At 57.0% G+C, this 14,995-nt stretch overlaps 1 protein-coding gene across 5 annotated transcripts in view; it reads left to right on the top strand.

Moving 5' to 3' along the window:
* Nucleotides 1-223: 223 nt before the first annotated feature.
* SRC (SRC proto-oncogene, non-receptor tyrosine kinase) overlaps nucleotides 224-14,995 on the top strand; it is a 56,119-nt gene continuing 41,347 nt past the window's right edge. For all 5 annotated transcript variants that reach the window (XM_055437161.2, XM_055437145.2, XM_055437156.2 and 2 more), the window contains exon 1: nucleotides 224-542. The gene's annotated coding sequence lies outside the window, so the exon portion shown is untranslated. The remainder of the gene's footprint in view (nucleotides 543-14,995) is intronic.

The following is a 14,995-nucleotide window of genomic DNA, read 5'->3' as shown; positions in this document are numbered from 1 at the left end:
TCAGTGCTGCTGTTACTAATTATTAGTAATAATTTCATGAGAGGTAGATTTGGGGTCAGCTGGGTACGGGTAGGATCGGAGGAGTTGGGGAGGGTATTTTGGCTTGAGAGCTGATGGGTGGGTGCCCCATGTAGGGAGCACTCTCAGGGCGGGGTGGGGGGCGGGGCTTCCGTGGCCGGTGCCCCTGCCCTTCCATTCCCTGGCCGCCGGACCCCGGGCGTGGGGAGGCCGCGCGCGGGACTCTCCCAGGTCACCGGCGGGGACCCGTCCCGGCACGCTTCCTCCTTCCTCCCGCTCCCGGCGGCCTGCCGGGCCCCTCCTCCCTGCTCGCGCGCTCCCTCCCTCCTCCTCCCCTCCCCGGGCCGCCGCCTCCTCCTCCTCCGCCTCCCTTTCTCTCTCGATCTGTCTCTCCCGGCCCGGAATCCATTCCGGCCCGGGAGCCGGAGCGGCCAGGCCGCCGTGTGCCCGAACCCCTGGCCGTCCGGCGGTCCGTCCTCCAGTTCGTCTGTCTGCCCGGTGCGTCCGCCTGCCCGCTGGTCCAGGTGAGCGCCCCCCGCCCCTCCGCCGGCCCCGGCTCCCGGCCCGCGTGAGGGAGCCCCCCGGCCGGGGACCACCCTGGCGCCCGATCGCTGGGCCGCGGGGCTCCTGCCCCCGCTGCAACCCTCACCCTTCGAGCCGAGCGGCGATCCCGGAGCGCAGGGCGGGCGCACCGGGACTTGTCTGGCGCGGCCTTTTGTTGTGATGCCGCGGGGGGGAGGGGGCAGGGTGGAGGGCGTAGGGGTCTTGTCCGTGCGAGGACCACCCCCCTCCCGCTCACCCTCCCTCTGCGGGCCCCCTGAGAGCAGCGAGCCGGGCCTGAGCCCCCAGGCCAGGTCTAGGCCAAATCTGAAATCTGAACCAGTCGGCGCCGCCTCTGGCCGCCGCTACCCAGCCTGGCGCCCCCGACCCGGGATGGGAGGTGGAGAGGGGCCGGCAGGGTGGGCCTGGGGGCACCCGGCAGAGGGTGCCGGGCCAGGACACTAGGATCTCCTTGTCCTCGTGGGGCCTCGGGTAGGGCCTGGTGCTGCCGGCCTGGAAAGGACTGGGCCAAAATGTGGTTGGTCCCAGCTGCCCACAGCCCCCAGCCTCCTCTCTGGGCAGGCCCTACCTCCTGTCTGCTCAGAAGTTGGCAAAAGTTTAAGATTTCGCCACCAGGCCGGGTCCGTCTGCCTGCCTGAGCTGGGGATGGTAGTGGGTTTGAGTCCCAACGGGGGCTACCACTTTCTTGCTTTGCTGTGTTTCCTCAAGCAACTGCCTACCCTCTCTGAGCTGGGGGCCCTCATCAGGTCCAGCTGTGAGCCTGACTGGGCTTACTGGGCTGGTGGAAGGACAGGGTGAGCAGAAGGGGCTCACCTGTGGGGTAGCAGTTCAACCTCTGGGGCCTTCAGGCAGACTTGAGGGTGGACAGAGCCTGTGTGACCCTGGGTGAGGCGTCCCTGGCTTCAGAGACTCTGTCCAGTTGGGGCAGTGGTCTCTGGATCACCTGGGGTGACTCCAGGCCTGGCTTCAGTAAGCTGAGATCAGACTTGATTTCAAGAATGGAGCAGGCTGATGCTGTTGCTGACCCTCATCTTGGCTTTCTGGCTGGAGAGACAAGACCTAGGCTTCTGGTCACACTGGGTTACCTGGGCCAAAGGACCGCCCCTCTGAGTCTGCTTGTATGAGGTGGGGATCCCCAGGGGAAACCTGTAGGCACTTCTGTAGGTAGGGCCTTGGCATGTAGTAGGTGTTCAATAAATGAGCACGGCACTGGATGAATGGCCTGAAAAAGACGGGCATGAGATGAGATGGCTGGCTCTTGTGGGGCTTATCCCCAAAGAGGGTGGATTGGTGTCCCCAAAGCCACCTCCTAACCCCTTGAAGAGGAACCAGCCTCAGTGCAGTCTTGCCACCCAGTACTTAAGACAATTCGCTTCTCCTTCTGGCTTCAGTTTTGTTCAGTATAAAATGGGCCTATGAGAATGATAGCTGCTAACATCTATCGAGTACCTCCTAGGAGGTAGGGACTTTTGTGTATATCTCCTTTTTGCTGGGGAAGAGACAGGCTCTGAGAGCGGAAGTGACTTGACCGAGCCACACAGTTTGAAGCTGGTATCAGAGCCTACAGCTCAGAGTCCCGGGTCTGGCTGCCCTTGTTCCCTTCCTGTGATGGAGGAATGGGTGTTTCTCAGTATGGGACCAGGTACACAACAGTGTTGGAAAAGACTCCGATGAGTGATTGTGTGGAAGCCACGAGGCCCTTTGGGTGAGGTGGTGTGCCATGGTGATGTGGTCTTTCCACCCAAGGAAATGATTTACAGTGTGTCACCTCTCTCAGCTGACTGCCTGCCTAGGCCCTCCTGTGTGACCCCCTGGGCCTTTGCTCCTGAAGGTTTCCCCACGGGGAGTGCCCTCTCCTGTAAGAGCTGCTTGTCTGCTTTTGCTCTGTAAGGCTTCGTTTAAGGCCCACCTTTTCCAGGAAGGCCTCCCAGCTTTCTCCTCCTCTCCCCTAGCCTCTTCCCAGGCGTGAAGTATCCCCAGCTCATAGCCAGTTCCTGCTTTGGCTTCTACCCTGATTGTGACCTGGGAGTGGTGGGGTGGTGGGTGAGGGGAGGTTGTCTGGCTCCCTCAAACCCCAGGAGCCAGGAAGGAGATGGCTCAGTGGCCTGTGACCAACCACCCATTCCCTGAACCTCAACTGACCCCGTTTTCCCAAACCTGCCAAGATACAAGCATCCTTGGCCCTGTGTTGAGTACCTGTGATGTTCTAGGAGCTTTGATCTTGAGCTGAGCAGTGTGTGATGGGTTAGCAGTGGGAGCTGTAGGAGACCTTGGGAGGCTTCCAGGAGGTGGTGACGGGGCGGGGGTGGGGAGCAGCATTTTCCTCAACAAAGAAGGGGACACAGTACTCTTTCTTCCTTTCAGCTCAGACATGTCCCAGGGCCCCTGGGGGAGGCTCTGGGACGTGTGTGGGAGTGGTCAGCTTGGGTGGGTCCTTGCTGGGGAATTGTGAACAGTCCTGGCTGCCCAGAAATGTAAGTCTAGAGGCTGAGCCAAGTATAATAGCAAACAAGTTACCAAGTAAATGAATATATAATCACAGATGTGATAAGGGTTGAGAGAGAGGTGTGGGGTGCAGAAGAGTTGTGAGAGAAGCATGGAGGAGTCCACCAGGCATGGAGCTGGGGATAGGGCTTACCAGGCAGAGGGAACTCATGTGCAAAGGCCCTGAGGCATGGAGTGTGCACTGTTCTGGAGAAACAATGGGAAAGCCTGTGAGTTTGGAGCACAGAAAATTAAGGCCAGCAGGTGAGAGGTGAAATGAGGGGATGTTATCAGCAGGGCTGGGCCATGTGGGGCCACATGGGCCTTGGGAAAGAGTTTGGCCTCCATCTTCGCACAAGGCGCTGATTGGTGTCCCCTGTGTGAACAGCTCCAACTTGGAGACCAGGGAGGTCAGAGCTGACCAAGTCACCTGGGAGAAGTCAGCCTGTGGGCTGGACTCCACATATTCTGTGGGGGCCTAGATCAGGTGTCAAGAGGAGGAGGCACTGGAGGCTGGACTTTGCAAGTAGAGTAGGAGTTCGGTAGCAGGAAAGCAGGAGAGGGTGATAGCCTGGGGTAGGAGCAGTGCCACGCAGAGTGGCTGGAGGCTGGGAGCAGGAAGTGGTCAGCTGGGGAGATGGAGACTAAGGTACAGTAAGGGCTCAGGAGGCAGACAGGCCTGCGTTCAAGTTCTGACCATGCCTGCTTGCCATGTGTCCTTGGCTCACTCATCCTATCTTTCTGAGACTTAGCTTCCTTGTCTTGAAAATGGGAAAAGTGAATATCTCCCTATGGGATGAGGGTTCAAGGAGGGCTGTAAGCCTAGTGCCTGGAACCAGCAGGTGCTCAGGGGAGTGGGACCTGCCCTGTGCGGTGTGAACGTGGGCGCGTCAGTTGCCTCGATGAGTTGACCCTTCCCCAGCTGTCCCATGAAGGCTTCAAGGGGATGAGCTCACTAACTCTGAAGGTGCTGGCCTCAGAAAGGATGTTGGTGGCCAAGGCCATCTGTACACTGGGTGACCGGAGTCCTGCCTTGCCCTGTGTGTGTGAGGAGGCTGAGTTGGGGAGAGCTCTGTGGGTCCAGCCTGTCCCAGCTTTTGGAAAGCTTGCCTTCAGTGATATTAGCCCATTTTCCACCTGTGAATACTGAGACCTGGAGGGGAAAGACACTTGGTAGGGTCTCCCAGTTGCCAAGTGACAGGGCTGAACCTAGGCTTGGGGCTCTGGGCTCCTAGTCCAGGGCAGGGCCTCCCATGCCTCTGCAGGCCTAAGAGATCCTTCAGAGGCCTCCGCCCCCTGCCCTGGGCCTTTTGACCAGAGCCTCATTTCCTGCCTTAGCTGAGTGGCCACCCAGCCTCTATCTCTCTTGGGTTCCCCCAGCCCTTTACTTCCTCTCCGTTGCTCCTCCTCACTTATCTCCATAGTAAACCACTCTGGTCTCCACTTGAGCCCCTAGAGGGTTGGGGGCCTCTTCCTTTGGGGGCACCTCAATTTCCTCATCTGTGAAGTGGGATGGTATGAGTCATGGCTCCTGGGGTGTCCCAAGGGGACTGAAATAAAGCATTTAGCACACGTTAGCTGGATGAATGGGGCGGGAACAGCTAGATACGTGGTCAAGTCCATCGTTTTCTGGCAGCTGACACCCCCTTCCTGTGACTCAGTTTCTGAAGCTGTAAAATGGGTATGGGGCTTGCACTTAGTAGGGCCAAAAGGAGGACGAGGTGAGGCCATAACCTAGGTTCTCACCTAGTGGCTGGCTCTGTATCACTATTCCTGGGGAGGGGAGGTACCTCCCCTGTGTTCAAGGCCCCGTTCCCCGCTGTCTGTCCAAAGGCAGATCACTCAGCCTCTCTGAACCTCAGCTTGTGCACACCTCCCTCCTTAGGATTAAATCAACAAATGTCTCCCAGCGCTTGAAACTACTGGATGTCCAGTAACAATACATCTTTCTTTCTCCCTTCTCCTCCCTTGTGTGCATGGTAAGTCATTTTAGTCGTGTCTGCGTCTTTGCAACCCTATGGCTGTAGCCTGCTAGGCTCCTCTGTCCGTGGGATTCTCCAGGCAAGAATACGGGAGTGGGTTGCCATGCCCTCCTCCAGGGGATCTTTCTGACCCAGGGATCGAACCCATGTCTCTTATGTCTCCTGCACTGGCAGGTGGGTTCTTTACCACTAGCGCCACCTGGGAAGTCCTCCCCTCCCTTGGGGAGGACTCAGATGTTACCCAATCTAGGGATGGCCCTAGGACTCAATCCCCCAGACCTGGACTGCTCTGTTAAAAAGCAATGCTGAGGCCCAGTCTGAGGCTTCATGGGAAAGAGTGCTGTGATGGATTAGTAATGTTAGATATCACTGTGTATGTCCATGAGTTTGTCATTCCTGATCTATTCTGAGCTTCTCTTTTCACAGATGGGGGAATTGAGGCCAGAAAGACCCAGGACATAGTATTCAAGCAGGGTGAAAAATGCACATCTCCTATCTTTTCATCCAGGGCTGTCCCCACCCAGCCAGCTTATTCACAATACAGCCCCACAATACAATGCAGGGGTTGGGGAGGCGGAGTTAAGGAGTAGATGCTTGGGGAAGATCCCAGAGCTGGAAGTCAGAACCCCAATTTCCCCACTCCTTGCTGCAAGACCTTGAGCAAGTGACTTCCCCTCCAACCTGGGCCTCAGCTCCTCTCCTCCGCTTGAAACTGTCCAGCAGAGTTCCAGAACAAAATGAGAAGTCAGAGAGGAGAAGTAGTCCAGTGATCTTGTCCCAGCCTCTTTGAGCTCCGTTCCTGAGGTTCCTCATCTGTCTGGTGAGGGCTCTTCCCTCCTGAGGTTCTGAGACAGGGATCCTAGCAGGGGTTCTCCAGGGGCTGGCTCCGGCTGCGTCCTTATTGATGCCGGTGGGCCTGGGGTTGTCAGTGGGGCTGGGGGCTGTTGAGAGACTGTGGGGATGGGTCTTTGGGATCCTCAGACCTGCTGGGCCGTGAGGCTGGCGCAGGTGGACTCCTGCTGCTATGGGATGGAAATCGGGCTTGGAGTGGCATCCGGAAGCTTGGTCTACTCTGTCAAGGTCTGCTTATCTTCTCTCTGGGGCTTGTTTCGTTGTTTAGTCGCTCAGTTGTGTCCGACTCTTTGTAACCCTACGCTCCGCCAGGCTCCGCTCTCTGTGGAATTCTTCAGGCAAAAATACTGGAGTGGGTGGCCATTTCCTTCTCCAGGGGATCTTCCCGACCCAGGTATCGAAACCATGTCTCCTGCATTGGCAGCAAGCAGATTGTTTACCACTGAACCACCTGGGGAGCTCCTCTTTCCGGCTGCTTTATCCAAATTCTCGGTCTTGACTTTTACTCTATCTGATGTCAGTGACCAGGTCACAGCAAGGTGACTCATTCCATCCTTTGTGTCATCTGGGGGTGGGAGGAATTTTTGTTTTTATTACACAGAAGAGGAAACTGAGGCTCAGAGAGGCTAAGAGCTGGAGCCACAGTCACCCATCAGAGTGTGAGCCCAGATTTCTGGCTTCTGGTTGATGTGTAGCATCTGAGTCCCACTGAATGAGAGCTCAGCTTAGCTGAGGTCTTGCCCTGGGAATAGTGTGGATGTGTGGCTGGGCTGACAGGCAGTCCTGCCTCCCTGGGCTTCCAGCCCTGGCTGGTGGATCTCCACTCAGATCTGGAATCCTGGGACTTTCAGGGATCTCCCAGCTCCCAGGATCAGCATAGCATGGGTGCTCCATGGACGCTACTTCCACTCAGATTTTTGGAGCGAATAGATTCTGGGTTCAAGTCCTACCTGTGCCCCTTGTTTGCTGTGTGTAATTGCGGGGAAATGGTGGCTCTGAGCATGAGTCTCCCCATCTCTGAAGTGGGAATGGCAGGGCCAGTGCAACTTTGACCAGGTGGCGTGAAGGTAAGGCAAGCGAATGTGTGTCTGCTCTGGCTCCGGGCCCCCACGCAGTCCGTGCTTAGGATTTCTGAGTGCCCGTGATTATGAAGGTGATTCCCTGATGAGGCGGGAATTCTGGGTCTCTGCAGGCCGGCGAATCCAGGAACCCTGAGGCCTGAGACTGGACGCCCGTGTCCAGGCTTGTCCACTGGGGCGGGGATGGGGGCGGGGAGGTTAACTATAGACAGACAGGTTTGGTGGCCAGACCAATTGCAAGCCGCCAGCTCCCTCCAGCCTCCCTGAGCCCACCTCCCGCCTCAGCGCCTTCCCTCCTGTGGCTTGTGAAGGCCTTTGAGTGTCCTGAGCCCTGGCATTCAAGGACTCCCTTACTGAATGGGTCCATTTCTCCAAAAGTGGCTGCTGTTTGAGCACTGCGTGCTTTGCATCTTTGCCCGCTGGGCCTGGAGTCAGGGACTGTCGCCGCTCTTGTGTTTTGGGGGAGGCGCAGCTGAAGCTGAGGGAGGCTGGAGGGGCCCAGGGCCCACAGCAAGGGCTCCTGGACGCGGCGGTGGTCTGGACTGCTCTTCCCTCCACTCCACCCTGTCACCTCCCACTTTCCCCTTTCACTCAGGTGACCCGTTAGCCTTTCTGAATCATCGGCTGCCTTCCTGCCGGCCCTGGGCAGTCTAGCGTCTGAGCTTTGACTCTGCGGGTCCCGCTGCCAGGCGTTCCCGCCCTCTCCCGCCATCTCCATGTGGCTGAGATGTCTCTGCCTCTGGAAAGGCACCCTTCTGGCTGACCACCCTCTGCCCCAACCCAAGTCTACACTTTCCAAGCTCCTCTGTCCCCCCACCCCTATTCTCTGCCTTCCCTCATGGCTCTAGCACATTCTACCTTAGATGATAAGTCACAGGATTCTTCTTGCCTCTACGGGAGTACATTGATCGTCATCACTCTCAAGGAGGGTGCCACGCTTTGCAGTTTACCAAGGACTTTTCACCATCACCTTTAATCATCCCCAGCAGGGCTGGGAGGGAGACAGACCATCTATTAATCTTCATTTGGGGAATTCCCTGGTGATCCAGTGGTTCGGACTCTGTCCTTCCATTGCAGAGGTTCAATCTCTGGTCAGGAGCTTAAGATTCTATAAGCCTCGCAGCCAAAATAAAAAAACCCAGCAGATTTCATTTGGCAGGATGAAGACATGGAGGTCTCAAGGCAGCATCATGCCAGGCACTGCTCTCTCCGCGTAGGCAGGCTGAACTGAGCTGCCCTCCCTGCATACGCTCTCAGTCCTTCCAGGGAGGAGCTCCTCCCTCTGGGCCCTGTGAAAGCCTTGATTTAGTAGCAAAAGGAGGAGCCAGAAGTTCAGAGAGGTGAAGTGATTTGTCCGAGGTCACACAGCCTGGAAAGCTGGAAGAGCTCGGAGGGTTCTCTCCAGGAATTAGAGAAGAGGTAGGCTGTACCCCTTTCCTGCCCCTGCAGAGCATAGAATCAGATTCCACCCAGATCCTGGAGGAGCAGTGAGCTGTCGACCCAGCCCTGAGGCTTTTTTCCTGAGCACACAGTTGAGCCCTCGCTCAGTGGCAGACGAATGTCCATGTCCCGTCCCCACGCCGTCCCTGCAAGGCAGCAGTGCTGGCCCCATTTTACCAAATAGAGGCTCAGAGGAGCAAAAGGACAGTGGCTTGGGTGCGGACCCAGGGCCTCCTGAATACCACAGGCCTGCCCTGCCCTGTCCTCCGTTCCTCCTGCCTGACCCCTGACCTCTCCTCCAGCCCTCTCCCCACTTTCCTCTCGGGGCAGCGTGAAGGCCAGGAGACTCTTCTGGGAAGCACCCCCACACCCCCACCGCTGTCCCCAGCCCCACAGGCTTCTCTTCTGCCTCCATGCTAGCGATGTGACTTTGTGAGTCAGCTCACTGCTCCGTGCCTCAGTTTCCCCATTTGAAAAACAGGCCTGATAGGAATATCTGTATCACAGACTTGTTCTAGGGATCAAGTGAGGCATTATGCGTGATGCTTTGAGCAATGCCAGCATTTAGGAAACACTCAATATGTGTTGGCTGTTACTTTATTCTAATTGTATCAAGGCTTTCCAGGTAGCGCTGGAAAAGTGATAAAGAACCTGCCTGTCAGTGCAGGAGACATAAGAAATGCAGATTTGATCCCTGGGTCAGGAAGATCCCCTGGAGGAAGGCAAGGGAACCCCCTTCAGTATTCTTGCTTGGAAAATCCCACGGACAGAGGAGCTTGGCAGGCTATGGCCCATAGGGTTGCAAAGAGTCGGACATGACTGAAGCAACTTGGCACACATGGGGAGGAATCACAGCTCCAGTCTCCAAATAGGAAACCTGAGACTCAGAGAAAGGAAATAGTATCCACCAGGTCAATCCATAGAGGAATGTCACAGCTAGGGCGTTCCTGGGGCACATCGCACTTTCCAGATGGGGAAACTGTCCCCTTGTAGGACTCAGTTTTCTCATCTGTGCGGTGGGTCTGTACATATTTGAGGGGAGACAGTTGTATCACATTGCCCCAGGTTGGCTCCTCAGTCCTCAACCACCCTAAGGGGAAGGTCAGAAGGATGTAGGGGCTCTTGTTCTATCTGGGCCAGTGAGGTTCTCTGGCCCTGAGCTATGCCAAGTCCCCAAGGCTGGGCTGACATAGAAAGGTGAACCAGGCCCTGTCAGGCCTCTTGGGTGGTTCTCTGGCTGCCACCACCCAGGTCCCACCACCTTCCATCTGGTCCACCTGCCTCCTCTGCTCTGTGTCCTAAGCCAATGGCTTTTCTTTTTGAGCCTCAGTTTTCGTATCTGTGAGATGGGGGCAGGAGTCTTTTCCTCATATGACTTTTGGGAAGATTTGATAAGCTCATTCCCCCAGGTGCCCACCTGTGTCAGGCTTATACAAAGTGCCCAGTCGGTGGCCACGATGCCAAGGAGGGGCAGGATTCTGACTGACAGCCAGGGCAACAGCATTCTGGGCAGAGGATGCAAGTGGGCAAAGGCTGGGAGGTGGGTCAGTTTAGGGAGCACCCAGTGGGTAGGTGGGGGCAAGTGGGATTGGATTGGGACTAACCCTGAGGGAGGTGGGCGGGGTGTCTGCATCACCATCTCCAGCTGCAGTGGTGTTGACCTCCCCATTCTCCAAACTTCAGATCTCCCTTTGCAGCCTTGGGAGCAGCCACCTGCCCTCCCCACCCCCACCCCCGCCAGGTGTTCCCAGAGGCCCTGGAACCAGATGAGCCACCGTTCTATTTGGGGACAAATCTGCTGTTCCCATTTCTCTCCTGTGCCCTAGTTTTAGAAACAACGTGGGTTTGGTTACCAGTTGGCTGTTGGTGGAAAGCCCCCCTCCCCCACTCCACCCCTACCTTAGATCTGTGGGCAGTGTGGGTAAAATAGGAGGCAGTTCTGCCTCTGGGAGTTGCTCCTGGCTTTTGCCTGTGGGTTCTCCAGGCAGGGGGTTGGCAGCTGGCCTTTGGACTATCTGCCGGTGAGATCTGGGCCTTATTCTGGGTGCCGGGGCCCCCAAAGAGGCACTCTGGGAGCAGCCTACACCCCAGGGGAGCCAGACACAGACCCTGATCATGGCCCCACCACCGGGTAGATGCCATATGAACTGGGGCAGCTGTTATGATGCCAGAAAGGCTTTACAGGGGAGGTGATACCCGGCCTGAAGCTTAAAGGGTGAGCAGGAGCTCATGAGGGAGAGAAAGGGTGAGGTCCTGCCAGCAAGAAGAGACAGGGTGAGCAAAGATCCAGGGAAGTGGGGAGGTCAGATCCAGGGCAGTTAGATGGTGATGAGGTTGGTCAGGCAAGGCTTTGGACTGCGACTTCTGGGAGCAGGGCCGGCCTCTTGCTGAAGGTGTGAAGGGAGGGCGGAGAGAAGGATCAGGCTGGGCTCAGGTGCTCAGTTACTGTTGCCAAGTGAAGGAAGCCCACAGAGGCTGGGGTTCAAGATAGGGATCAAGAGCCCCTAGCTGGGACAGAAGGGAGGGGCTGGTCTGGGGTCTTGGAGAAGTGAGTCAGGGAAGACTTCCTAGAGGAAGCAGTACATATGACATCCTTGGTAGAATGGAACGGTTCTCTGGGAGCAGGTAGAACTTGTGAAAGGCCTGAAGGTACAGTGTGAGTAGCTCTACTCTTGTTGGAGTTCAGAGGAACCGCAGAGTTTTCTCCTGGCAGGTGGCTGGTGCCAATCAGTGGGGGGCTGGGAGTCCCTCCCTGGGGAGTCTACACACTACCCTTGTGCAGCAAGGAGAAGCCACAGAGGTGGGGGTGGTGGTGGTGATGGGCAGGACTGATTTGCCTGGCCCTGTGGTTAGTGCCCACTGAGGGTAGGTGTCCCGTTGGCACTGTGGCCTTGGTGAAGTGGCCCTGGTGACTGCCCTGAGAGCAGATGGGCCTGGAGAGAAGGTGGGTGCCAGGCATTGACAGGGGAGCTGCGGGTGAGGGGTGGGGGAAGACTACCCCCTGGTCTGTCTGCCCTCCCAGCCTTTCCCTGTGGATGCCTACCTGGCAGGAAGTGGTGGAAACGTGTTGGGGCCTGGCCGGCAGATTGCGAAGACACCTGGGCCATGGGCTGGGCATGGAGCAAGGGCTCTGGGTCCAGAGCCTGACCCCCTCCCTTGCTGGGTAAAGCTCCAAAGGGCAGTGGTCTTCTGCTACAGGTGAACGGCCAGGTGTGGTTGCCCACTTGTGCCTCCAAAAAAGGCGCCTCCACCCTTCTGAACCCAGAGACAGGGCGAGTTGAGAGCAGGGGCTGAAGATGCTAGTGCCAGGCGGGCTTGGGTCTGAATCCCGGCTTTGCTCTTTGCTGGCTGGGAGACCTTGGCCAAGTGACTTTGCCTCAGTTTCCCCATATGTAAAAATGGGGGTCATCCTAGAACCTCCGTCCTACGGCTCCCAGGGAGGATTAATGAGATTTTAGAAGGCTGTGCTCAGTACCATGCCAGCCCCTGGGATCCGGTTTTGGAGCTGTTAGCTCAGCTGACCGGGGGTGCTGGGACCTGCTGGGTGGCTGAGGGGCAGCTTCCGGTCTGCCCCGGGCTCTCAGCACTGAGGACAAAGCCCCTTTGTGGTGGGACAGATGGAGCCTGGGAGCGCCCCCCTCTTTGGGAACCAGGGGGCCATCTGCCCCTCCTCCTCACTCATTCCCCGGGGTGGGGGGTACGGAGCTTCCTTAGACCGAGAGGATGGGAAATGAAAGTCGGGCTGTGCAGGAGCAGAGACTCCAGCTGCAGAGCCTGACTGGTGGGCTAGGGTGGACCCTTCCCTTCTCTGAGCCACCTTCTCAGAGCCCTGGGCATCTCTGGTAAGTCCCAGGCCCATGGTGTGTTCACTTATTCATCCATCCGTCCATCCATCTATCATCCACCATCCCTCCATCTGTCCATCATCCCTCCATCCATCCATTTGTTCATTCATCCAGTAACTACCAAGTACCGACTCCATGCTAGGCCCTGTACTTTGTCCATTCCGACCGGACGGCCCAAGCATCCCGGCTGTGAACTGTTATGACTGTTACACCCACTGCCGAGTATTTGGCTGGGAGTGAGACGGAAGTGGCCCCGGTCCTCCTCCTCAGACATAGACTCATCCAGTGTGTTATGTCATCACAGCTACGGTCCCCGCTAGGAAGGAGAAGTTGAAGGTTCTCACTTGGGGGAGGTCAGAGAGGCCTCCTGTGAGGAGGTGGCTTTTGAAATGAGACTCAAAGAGAGAGCGGAATTGGCTGAGTGTGTTGCTGTTTAAACTGGTGTTTGGGACAGGCCTCTTTGAGCAGGAGACGTCTGAGTAAGGCCCCTGAAGGAAGTAGGTGCTGGTGGAGGGAATAGCAAGTGCCAAGGCTCCGAGGCAATTGTGTATCGGGTTCTTAGGGAAAGGGGAAGTGGCCAGTGTGGGCGGAGCAGGAGGAGGGAAGGGGCGTGGGGTGGGAGTGTCCACTGGGGGACCTTGGAGGCCCCCGTGAGGACTTTGTCTTTTGTCTTGGAGTGTGGGCTGTGAGGGGCGTTAGGCAGGAGTGATGGGTTCAGATGGACATTTCAGAGACACTCTCTGTAGGGAACCGGCCAGCCTGGGGGGTTGACCTGAGGGGTGACTCTGGTGGGAGGGAAGGAGGTGGATTCAGGCTGTGTTTGGAGGTGGGAGTGACAGGCTTGGAACTGGGTTTCGTGAAGCGCAGGAAGAATCATCCTTCCTCTTGGGCTGCTGGTGATGCGGGGCTGAGTCTACATCGCACACCACTGGGCTTCCTGTTCTCGTTCACTCCCCTCCCCCCGATCCATCTGAAGGCACGGAGGCCAAGCAGCTTCTCCACCTTGTTCTGAGGGCTGGACTGAGTCTTCCGGCTCCAAGCTTTATTTATTTTTATTTGTTAGAAGAGGGAATTTATTTATTTTTAAATTTTATTTTAGTTTTGAAAATATTTGGGCCATACCATGCGGCATCTTAGTTCCCAGACCAGGGATCGAACCCGTGCTACCTGCAGTGGAAGTCTGAAGTCTTAACCACTAGACTGCCAGGAAAGTGCCTCCTTTCTGTGGCTTTCTTTAAACAATGGTATACCTTAGGCTAACCTGGCAGGATCCTACCCATTTTATAGATGTGAAAACTGAGGCTCAGAATGGTACACCCATGACCTGGGTGACACAAAAGGGGCAGGGTTAGGGTTTGGCCTCTCAGGACTCAGGAAGGCCTATGGATTTCGGAAATATGGACCCTGCCCACCTCCTCCAATTCCAGTTATAGATTTCAGGAGTACCTGAGATTTCTTTCCTATTTTGATCTCTCTTGGGGAGAGAGAGGCTGCCCGTGTGACCTCGGGGTGGGGTTGGGGACCTGGACTCCAACTTGCCATGTGATCTGGGCCTCAGTTTCCTCTGCTGGGAAATGGGCACAGTAACGGTCCCTACCTCACAGTGTTGTCGGGAGGACCAGATGAAACAGGGCCTGTAAAGCCGGCATGGCAGGCACAGAGTAAAGTGTTCAGTAACTAGCAGGTCTGTTTATTACTGTTGTTTCTGTGAGGAGTAGGGACGTGAGTGCAAGTCTAGGCTCTGGCCACGTCCACCCCAGGGGTGGGCTCTGGGAGAGGGCTGGAGTCTCCAAGGTGGCCTCTTCTAGATAACTCTGCAGGTTGGGATGGCAGAAAGTCCCTGGAACCCATGCCCAGCGCAGCTTTCCCCCTGGGGAAATGGTCTGGACCCACCTGTATTGGCCCAGGGCCGTGCTGCACCTGAGTGCAGAGCGGGGCTTTACACCAGGTTGCCTGCTGCCTTGTCGAGCTCTGATATTGCCTCCTTCCCCATTTCAGGCTTCCTGGCTGAGGACAGGTCCTAGGGCTTGGAACTGGGTTTCATGGGGCACAGGAAGAATCGTCCTTATGGGCTGTTAGTGATTCAAGAAGGGACCCCGCCCTTTACAGAGCAGGTCAGGACCTAGGATCTGGAAAGGGGGTCTCCTTCCTGTCCAGAAAGAGACCTGAAAGCCACCTGGACTGGAACAGTTCCATTTCCACAGGGCCGAGGTTAGTGGGAGCAGCACGATCCGCTTGCTGAACCATCATCCTCCCGGGGCAGTGGGTTCCCGCTCAGGCAGCGCCCCTTGATCTGCCCGCCATGCCAGCCTGAGCCTGCAGTGCCCACCCCGCCCCGGCCGCACTGGCGGAGCCGGTTTGAGGTCTGACAGCTGTGCGTGTGCTTGCTCCGGGAACACAGGACCAGACTTGTCCTGGCTGCCCTGGCCCATGGATGGCCCCTGGCTCACGCTTCAGTAACCCCTGGCTCATGCAACAAGCATCCCTGGTACCCAGTCCGTGCCTGAGCCATGTGGGGTGGGGCTCGGGGCTTAGAGCTGTCTCACCCTTGCACACTGTCCCGTGTAACCAGGGAGGTCAGAGGCTCTGCCCCGGGGACAGGCCAGGCAGTGGCAGGAGAGTGCTGTAGTTGGGGCATAGGTTGTGGGGCTGGGCAGACCTGGGACGGAGGCCTGTATCTCTTTATCTTAGGGGGCCCTGGATAGGACCCATTCATCCCTCCCTCCCTCTGTTT

This window comes from Moschus berezovskii, chromosome 15 (assembly GCF_049115385.1).
Source record: "Moschus berezovskii isolate FMDL1 chromosome 15, NW_MosBer_1.0, whole genome shotgun sequence".
Taxonomy (NCBI): Eukaryota; Metazoa; Chordata; class Mammalia; order Artiodactyla; family Moschidae; genus Moschus; species Moschus berezovskii.
The sequence above is the reverse complement of the archived record's forward strand: the minus strand, read 5'-3'. Positions and strand labels throughout refer to the sequence as shown.